This window comes from Lissotriton helveticus, assembly GCF_964261635.1.
Source record: "Lissotriton helveticus chromosome 1_1 unlocalized genomic scaffold, aLisHel1.1 SUPER_1_unloc_13, whole genome shotgun sequence".
Taxonomy (NCBI): Eukaryota; Metazoa; Chordata; class Amphibia; order Caudata; family Salamandridae; genus Lissotriton; species Lissotriton helveticus.
Genome location: NW_027611652.1, coordinates 2,008,981 through 2,019,335, shown reverse-complemented (window position 1 = coordinate 2,019,335; position 10,355 = coordinate 2,008,981). Strand labels below are relative to the sequence as shown.

The 10,355-nt window shown below is 43.4% G+C and overlaps 1 long non-coding RNA gene across 2 annotated transcripts in view; it reads right to left on the bottom strand.

Moving 5' to 3' along the window:
* Positions 1-3,659: 3,659 nt before the first annotated feature.
* LOC144805532 (uncharacterized) overlaps positions 3,660-10,355 on the bottom strand; it is a 61,244-nt gene continuing 54,548 nt past the window's right edge. The window contains exons 4-5 of one of the 2 annotated variants that reach the window (XR_013605534.1): positions 4,413-4,581; positions 3,660-4,317 (exon numbers count right to left, since the gene is read on the bottom strand). This is a non-coding gene — a long non-coding RNA (uncharacterized LOC144805532). The remainder of the gene's footprint in view (positions 4,318-4,412; positions 4,582-10,355) is intronic. The other variant, XR_013605535.1, reaches the window with a different exon arrangement.

The following is a 10,355-nucleotide window of genomic DNA, read 5'->3' as shown; positions in this document are numbered from 1 at the left end:
GCCGGGTCATAGGTGAAGGGCTCACCCATCGACATCGGGGACGGCGCTGCTCCGACGCCGAACCGGGACTGGGGCTAAAACCAGAGATGGTGTTGTCCGAGGATGGCGCCGGGGTCAGCACCAGCGGAGGAGTCATAAGGTCAACTGTCTTCGACCGGGATCCAGGCCTGGATCCCACGGGGTCCTGCACACCGAGACCGAAGTTGCTGACGGCACCGGGGCCGAAGCCGCCAGCAAGTTAGGACTCCCAGTCGGACCTGCAGGCCCGAAGCCGCGCCGGCAGGTGTCGACGGCGGGAAGAGAGTCCTCTTGGCCACGAGGAAGTCTCTAATATCGCCCGGAGTCGCATTCAGTCCAGGGACCAGAGGGTGTGGGACAGGATGCGACTCCTGAGCGCCGTGAGTGGCGAGGGGAGTCCTCACTGCTTCTTTTTGACATGCCTCGACTTACCCGAGTGCGAGGACTTGGATCCAGATGATCGGTGATGACTGCGGCTCCGCGATCAGTTCCTCGACTTCCTCCCCGACTGGGACCTCAAGCGGCACAGAGTCGACTGCCGGAGCTCGAGGAGCTTACGGGAACGCTCCCGCCTAGCCTTCGACGTCAAGGCCCGGCAGTCGGAGCACGACTTGTCATCGTGGTCGCCCCCAAACAGTAGGAACACCGGCGGAGGGGGTCGGTAACAGACATCAGTCGGTGATAGGCGTCACACAGCTTGAAACCGGGCATCCCTACTGGCACCAGGAGTCGAGTCGACTCGACAAAGATAGACAAAAATGTCCAAAAAGTTAGTAAAAAAATGACTAAAGGTACGTGCTCTTCCCGGATCTGCGCTAGCTGGCGCGGAAAAAAGAAGAACTGACGTCAGCGCGCGAGGGCGGCGTCTAAGTACTCCAGCGACATCATTCCGGCGATCACGACACCGACGACGGACACCGAGCCGCAGACGACGCCTACCGACGCGCAGGGGTACTGCTGACGAAAAACTTTCCGTATCCAGTCTGACGCCTGGGGGTAATTCTAAGGTAAGGAATCTAACACTAACGTGTTTCTTTCAGATTCTGTCTTTCAGATACTAGCTTTTTTGGCATAAGGATTTTCTCCAGTGTGGAGTTTCACATGGTGAGATAGCGTTTTTCTCTGCAGCTCTTCTGGCATTCAGAACACTCAAAGTTTTTCATCAGTATGGAGAATCGCTTATGATTGTGAGGCTGTGCCTATCAGATAGGAATTTCTGGCATTCACAGCATTGGTAATGTTTTTCCCCTGTGTGCGTCTGCTCATGTAGAGGGAGATTGTGTTTAAAACTGATGCTTTTCTGGCACTAAAATATTTTGATGGTGTGTTTTCTTATGGTGCTTGAAATTATCTCTACCTCTGAATCTTTTCTGACGATTAGAGCACTGATAATTTTCTTCTCCAGTATGGATTCTCATATGTTTAGTGAGATTACATTTAAGGCTGAAACATTTTTGGCATTTGGAGCACTGATAAGGTATTTCCCCAGTGTGGGTTCTTATATGCTGAGTGAGACTGCCTTTTTTACTGAAACATATTTGGCATTCGAGCACCTATATGGTTTTTCCCCAGTGTGGATTCTTATATGATTAATGAGACTGTTTTTTTGGCAGAAATATTTTTGGCATTCAGAGCACTGATATGGTTTTTCCCCAGTGTGGGTTCTTATATGCTGAGTGAGCCTGATTTTTTCACTGAAACATGTGTGGCATTCAGAGCACCGATAAGGTTTTTCCCCAGTGTGGGTTCTTATATGAATAATGAGACTGTTTTTTTGCCCGAAACATTTTTGGCATTCAGAGCACTGATAATGTTTTTCCCCAGTGTGGGTTCTTATATGCTGAGTGAGATTGCTTTTTACCCTGAAACATTTGTCACATTCAGTGCACTGATAAGGTTTTTCCCCAGTGTGGAATCTCACATGCCCAGTTAGAAGTGATTTAAGTGTGAAATCTTTTGGGCATTTAGAGCACTGATAAGGTTTTTCCCCAGTGTGGGTTCTTATATGCTGAGTGAGACTGAGTTTGTCTCTGAAACATTTCTGACATTCAGAGCATGGATAAGGTTTTTCCCCAGTGTGGGTCATTGTATGTTGAGAAAGAGCTCTTTTGTCAGTGAAACATTTCTGGCATTCAGAGCACTGATAAGGTTTTTCCCCAGTGTGGATCTTTTTATGCTGTGTGAGTCTACTTTTTAAACTGAAACATTTCTGGCATTCAGAGCACTGATAAGGTTTTTCCCCAGTGTGGATTCTTATGTGCCGTGTGAGTCTACTTTTTACACTGAAACATTTCTGGCATTCAGAGCACTGATAAGGTTTTTCCCCAGTGTGGATTCGTATGTGCCGTGTGAGTCTGCTTTTTACACTGAAACATTTCTGGCATTCAGAGCATTGATAAGGTTGTTCCACAGAATGGGTTATTGCATGTTGAGAAAGACGTCGTTTGTTACAAAACCTTTCCTGGCATTCAGAGCACTGATAAGGTTTTTCCCCAGTGTGGATTCTTGTATGTTCAATGAGTCTGCTTTTGTAACTGAAACATTTCTGGCATTCAGAGCACTGAAAAGGTTTCTCCCCAGTGTGGGTTCTTATATGCCGAGTGAGACTCTTTTTTTCACTGAAACATTTGTGGCATTCAGAGCACTGATAAGGTTGTTCCACAGAATGGGTTATTGCATGTTGAGAAAGACGTTGTTTGTTACAAAACCTTTCCTGGCATTCAGAGCACTGGTAAGGTTTTTCCCCAGTGTGGGTCCTTGTATGTTCAGTAAGTCTTCTTTTGTCACTGAAACATTTCTGGCATTCAGAGCACTGGTAAGGTTTTTCCCCAGTGTGGGTCCTTGTATGTATAGTAAGTCCTCTTCTGTCACTGAAACATTTCTGGCATTCAGCGCACTGATAAGGTTTTTCCCCAGAGTGGGTTAATGCATGTAGATATAGACTCGATTTGACACTAAACCTTTTCTGGCATTCAGAACACTGATAAGGTTTTTCTCCAGAGTGGATTCTCATATGTTCAGTGAGTTTTGATTTATGGGCGAAACTTTTCGGGCATTCAGCGCACTGGTAAGGTTTTTCCCCAGAGTGGGTTAATGCATGTAGATATAGACTCGCTTTGACACTAAACCTTTTCTGGCATTCAGAGCACTGATAAGGTTTTTCTCCAGTGTGGATTCTCATATGCACAGTGAGATAAGATTTACGCCTGAAACTTTTTTGGCATACTTTGCACTGAGAGTGGTTTCCCCCAGTGTGCATTGTGTCAAATTCTGTGAGATAAGATTTATGGCTGTATCTTTTTTGGCACATGTAACTTTTTCCCCTAACTTAGGTTATTTTGCCTTGATTGAGGCGGTTTTGAACACTGAATTTGTTCTCACAGTCCGTGTTTTTATAAGGTGTATTCCTAGAGTTAATATCTCTACGTTTAGTTTTCTCTTGCTTATATGCCACAGTAAGAGTGAACCCGATTTTAGAGTTAGGCTTGTTTAGATAATGTTCAGCATTTATCTCTAAAAGAAATTGTGTGTAATCTTTTTAACACTTGAATTGAGCAAACTATGGCTGGAAGCAGTCCTGTAACACCTGTCGAAATATTTCTAGCAGATAATAGTCTTTAGGTTATAGCCTATCCGGCAGCAACTTATTTTGTGACTGAAGATTTTCTCAAATCTATTTGTATAGGTTCTTAGCAATGCAGTGATAAGGTGTTAGTCTGATATTTATTAATTAAACTGATAAGTACCTTTTTGCACTGACGTAATGGCAGTAACTGAGGGCGTTAGAACGTGCACAGTACTATTGTGGATCACGAGTCTCAGAACATCAGTTCCTTTTACCCTTTCTATGTTTGGTGTAAGGTTAAGTTTTGTAGTTCTGAAGACGAGGATTTATTTACATTACCTATAGCACAACTGTGCTCATTTAATCCATTTTTATATTGAACAGTTTTACATATCACTCATTCACAGCAGATACTGTTGAGGCGATTTACATAGAATTACAGAACAGTACACAATAAAAAATAAACAATCTGAGATGGTTATGAACACAATAAAGTGGTGAATTTTTAAGGTTTTCGCAAGAGTTAGCAGAGTGGGTCGTGGTTTTCTACCCAGAGTCAGATAGTCTCAAACTTGTGTAACTGGTTAAAAACAGTTGTTGAACAAAGGTGATTTTCCATTCTTTTGGTCGTTAACGTGTCAGCTTCAGAGTCTTCTCTCAGCGTCTTTTCTTTGATGGTCTGCAGAAGAAACCTTTTGTTATAACTTTCTTTTTATGCAGTGTGTGCTTCCTCTCTGGAATTACATGATGTTTTAGATGAAGGTTATTCTGTACACAGATATGGATTTGCTCTGGGTTAATGAAATGCTAAATTTGAGACTTCACTTACAGTATAGTACTTTCCTCAGCTCCCACTTCCTCGCCACACCTAGATTTTGGAAATTCTTTAAACGTAGAATGCTGGATGTCCTTCAGTTTTTCAAAATAATCCTTCTTATGGCACAGACTTCAGTTGCCTGGTGCTAAATCTTGCTTTCTTCGTCAGTAATTTCAATCACCTATAGTATTAAAATTAAATAGTTAATACATGAAAATTTCCCAAAATATAATTTACAAGCCAAATCAATGCAGAGTTGCAGAATTTTGAAAATGTTGAGCTGGTTTTCATACAGAGCAGAGTGTAGAATTGTAGCCTGAGAGTACTTGGATGTAGGAGTGAGGATTTATAGAATTTTCAACATTTTATTAAGCTCACAAAGGATACATGCACCCTATGGACTTGTAACATTGAATCCCAAAGGCAGAAATTAAAGTCATATGCACTGGCACCAAACAGATATTTAAAAAAGGATACTATTAATTAATTTTTAATGTAGATTTCTGGGACGGGAATTTCCCCTCCATGGACAACAGGCGTTTCCCCCTGCCCTGAGTTACCACCTACTTGTATCTGGTATCCTGACTTTTGAGTTCTGGTCTCTGCCTCACACAAATCTATTGTGTGCTGCGAGGACTATGCCTAGACATATCCCTCAACTATGTCCAGAGTATGAATCAAGGGCAATGAAATTAAGGAGTACTTTCATGTGCTCATTTTATTCCACCTGATTATCAGTTGTTAGGTTTTTCTGCACCTGGATGTACCGGGTGCAGAAAAACAGGACACCATTTTTTTCCAGACAGGAAAATAAGACTGAAAAGACGCACAAGACTCTGGGTGCAGCAGAAGCAGCCAAGACTTATGCTGTTTTTATACAAACTGGGAGAAACACACAATTCTTCCCTTTGTTAGACATTTCTTTACCCTCCCCTCCCCTGCTTCACCCATCGCCCAACCAACCACATGCATTTATCTACCACCTGCTTAAAACAAGTGGTAAATAAAAGCAGAAAAACACTATGAAATAGTGAATGGCATGTGATTTGACAGGCAGAAGAATCTGTTCCTTGTGGCAACTCCCCTGTCCATGGCGTCAAACTTGAGACTGCATGTTGCTGGGGTAAATATACCACAAAGTTTAAAAAAAAACAATTACATGAGATTTTTCAGCCACTCCAGCACTGTGCAACTTCTAACAAGGGACTATGAGAGGTCTTGGACCGGTCCTGTGACCTGGAGTGTCACACCAAGTGTTCCCTTATTTAAGCCAGAGGAATGTCATGGGTTTAACAGCTAGAGCGGTGGTGGCAATGCACCCTGTTGTAAGGATCAATAGCCTGATGAGATCTTTGCATCATGATCAGTGGAGTGGCGTCCTGCTGACACACCTATGTTTATTTTTTTTGTTTTTTGTTTTTTATTAGCAATACATGAGTATTCAACTCACAAGAGTACAAACAAATTAAAGTATAGTGAGTACATGCGTCTTAACCATCACACCACATTTAAGCATATACATTTAACTCGGACAGTTCCATATCAGACCGACTTCTTCTGGTATGCCCAACTTTAGTACATAGATTAAACACAACAAAAAGAAATTGCCATTCAAAAATCCAAATAAGATAAAACAGGACCCCAAATTTGTAAGCCTAGCTTTCGCTTATGCCTACCTTTTAATGCATACAAACTATACTCTAAATTAAATTTAGCCTAGAACCTAGCCCTCCAAGCCTCAAACTATGGGGGATCCCTTTGTTATCAGCTTGAAGCTATACATAGCCTTAATACTGCTGTTGCTAAAAAGTTCAAATATATAGCATTCCTTGGCACACTATCAGCATTTACCCCCATCTCTACACCCAACAAAAGCTGCGTAGGCGACAAATCAATAGGTGTTTCCAAAATAGCAGTTAGAAATGTATCAACATGCTCTAATAATTCTTTTAATAGTGGACACGTACAGAAGATATGCATCACATCTACATCAGGGTTATCACAGCGAAAGCATTTCCCCTCCTGTCCACCACCCCATTTGGCAATCTTATGAGGTATCATATATAAATAAAAAATTGTTTTATAATGTTGGGCAGACAGGTTAGCAGTCATAAATTATCGACTAGCTAATTCAATGGAGGTCTCCAAACTAATATCAGAACATCCTAACCTGCTTTCCCACTTACGATTATGTTCTTACAAATCATTGGATCTTGTTTCCAACATACAACTATATAACCCCCCTATTCTTACTGCTTTTCGGCTAGCTTCAATAAGAGAATTAGTCTGAATATTCCACCGGGCAGTGAGGAGATAGTTCCTAATTTGTAAATATTTTTAAAAATCTGCCCGGGTATATGGTATTGTTCCATGATCTGATTAAACAATTTCAGACCCCCTTCCGTATACAAATCCCCCACTATTTTTATACCCTTACTCTGCCAGTTCTGCACTGTCCTATCCCAAAATACACTCGGAAAGCAAGTAACAACAGTTAATGGGGTATACCAGGAGACTTTCTCTATCATGAACATTTTCTTAATAGCTTTCCAAACCTTCCAAGCTGCTAATACAGTCTTGAATCTTGTGCGCTTATAATAGCTCCAGTCTAGGTGAATGAACAAACAGTTTTTTGCATCTGACCCCAGCAACATATGATATATAGCAGGAGATTCAGCAGCCACACTTGGCCCTATTCCAGTAAAGAGTATATTCATATGTTGGAGCATGCATGCTTAGTAGTAGAGTGTAAAGTCCGGTACAGACCACGCCCCAACCGCTCTAGGTAACACCATAAACCGTGCAGCTCTGCGGGCCTTCCCTCGTGCCCATATAAAGTTCATACATAATGACTGTAGGTGCGTCAAATGAGTGCGTGAGACTTCAAGTGGAACACATCTAAAAAAAAATACAGTACTTTTGGCAGGATCATCATTTTCAGCATATTGCACCTGCCAACTAATGACAGATGCAAGCATTCACACCGATCAAGCTGTCTACACACCCCTTGTAAAAGCTTCCAACAATTAGCGCCAACTAATGCTGGTGCCGACGTCCTTAATAGCACTCCTAGATATGTTACTTCCTGTGAGACCCTTGGGTCATTAAAACCTCTAACATTATGGCACAAGATTTGCGTTTTGGCGGTGTTTAATTTATATCCCGAGACAGACCCATATTCTGCAGCGAGATGTTCTACTGCCTGTATTGCTGCTGCAGGTTTAACAGAAAGCACCGCAACATCGTCTGCGTAAGCCAGAACCCGATATTGTTGCTGCTGAACAATAACAGGCTGTATTTGTGGGCTATGGTCAAGCATTTTCAAAAAAGGCTCTATATACAGGGCAAATAATAATGGGGAGCAGGGGTAGCCCTGTCTAGTACCCCACTTTATTACCACTTTTGACTCGATGCCCAGGGTACAGATCTTAGCGACAGGTTGGCAGTATAGCGTTTGTATTGCTACTATATATTGCTGCCCAAAACACCGCTGCCGCATTACTTCCCATAAAAAACACCAAGACACTCGGTCAAACGCCTTCTCGGCATCTAACAAAATAAGGCTCAGCGGGTCCCCAGTAGCGTTGGCGTTATCTAATAATGCAATAACTCTACTAACATGATTTGTAGTGCCACGCTTAGGGATAAAGCCATGTTGTCTAATAGACACAAGTGGCGATATTACCGTGGCAAGCCGAGTGGCCAACATTTTTTAATACATTTTGCCATCCGCGTTTAAAAGAGATATGGGGTGATACGATGCTGGAAGCTACGCTGGTTTACCTTTTTTTCTAAACACAATAATACTGGCTTTGCCCCACGATTTCGGTGCCAATCCACCTTGTGCTCTTTTAAATATTAATAACATATCATCTTTTATAAACTCGAAGAAAGCTTTATATACCTCCAATGGTAATTTATCAGGGCCCGCAGCCTTACCAATTGCAAGTTCCTTAATAGCTTCTTCGAGTTCCAGCATTGTAATAGGAGCTTCTAATCTCGTTACGTCCTCCTCCCCAATATCTTGCTCACACTGTTGAGATACAAATTTCTTGACTTTCTGGACATCATATTGATCATCCATGTATAATGCTTCATAAAAACTTCTGAACACCTCCAGTATACCATTCTCATTCTCAACACGCTGGCCATTACTATCCAAAATGTAATTGATTCTCTCAGCTGCCTCCTTCATCCTTAATTTTTGTGCCAAGCACCTACCGCTGGCCTCCCCATATTCATAGTTAAGTCGCTGTCTTACTACATATGTTTTAGCAGCCTCTTGGCTCCATTGGAGATTTAATTTCGCCTTGATCTTTGACACTTCTACTACTAATGCCCCAATGTCCCTACCCATATGTATACCCTGAACTAGAGCCTCTTCAGCTCTGACCAGACCCTGATATAGCTCATGTTCCTTTAACGCCTGTTGCTTCTGATTATACAAACCATAACTAAGGGTTTCTCCCCTAAAAGCAGCCTTGAATGCATCCCAAACATACTCAGGATCAGTACTACCCCGATTAATACGAAAAAATTTAGCTATCCAAGCCTGCATATACACAATAAACTGCTCATCCAGGAGAAGGGAGAAGCTTCCGGTCAAAAAAAAATGCCCTGGGTTTATTCAGAACTGCTACACCTGGAATAGATGACACACCTATGTAATGCTCCATTTCTCTGCCTGTGCCCAGACTTTGCACTAACATCATGTGCGTGTTTAGGGTGTTGGTGTGCGTAGCATAAAAGCAATGTGAGAGTGCGACAGAGTAAACTGCATCTCCTGCCTGCCAGTTGTGTATACAAGTGGGACCATCTATCCCTCTTTTATACCCTAGTTCAAAGTCCTCTGTTACCAAGGAATAATGTGCTCTACAAAGTACCCAGGTGCCTGCTGTGACACCAGGGATGGTGTCAGCCTGACAGTCTATCTAAGTTGAAGGGACATCACCTGCAGGCTGAATTACTTAATGGAGAAGCTTTGTACCTGTCCTGAAGAGCCAAGAAGTCTGCCTAGAAGCCTGCCTGTCTGGTAGGAAAGGGAAGGGAGTTTGACTATCCAGCAGGAGGACAAGGCTGTCCTGGAAGAAGCAAGGTCCGACACATCCTCGTTATTTGTAGGGCGGGCCGGAAAGCCATCCAGCAGGACCAGCTAGTCTGAGGGACCCCCTCCTCCCCCGCCAAGACTCTCCCAACAGTTCACGGCAGAAAATAAAACTCTACGACAACGTGATTGCTGAGGCCCAGTTGGACGATTGTGTGCTGCCAACTGCCCGTTCAAGGTTGAATTTGCCAAATTCCTAACACAACAGGGTCTGAATCTACTGTCTTCCTGGAGAGCCTGTGTTGGGCTTTTAGCTGCTGAATTTCTAACTACTCTGTGTCAGAGGTCCATGAGGGACTACAACTGCTCCAGTGTCTGAGCTTACGCCTGTGGTCCAGCCAGCCACAGTGTGGCCTCGATTGCTGACGGTCGGGCCTCCAGAGGGGCTGCACTTACAGACAGGCCAGGTGTGACTGCTACCTTGGGACTGCTGATCTTCAGGCAACTGCAAAGAAAAGACAGAGTGGGTGCCCTACTGTATGCAGCCCTACATCCAGGACAAAAGCTCTCCACAAAAGCCTGCTGGTGGGTCACTGCTCTCTCGAGTGTTTGCGCGTGCCATTCAAGTGCCGGGAAACAGGAAAGAGACCCAGACAAGACTGACTCATCCTGTGGAAGGATAAAACGCTTACGACAGAGCATATACACATTGGGGTGACTAGAGTGACAGAACTGCACCTATACTATATTCATGATACTCCTAAATGCCCCAGGGGGCAAGAGGGTATCAGAACCGGACGCACCTGTCTGCAGCAGATGGTAGTCTGGCATCCCTGCACTATCTTTTCACCCAGACTGTCCATAAAGATGATTTCAGAGCCGCTACGCACATAGCAGTGGGAATCACAGAC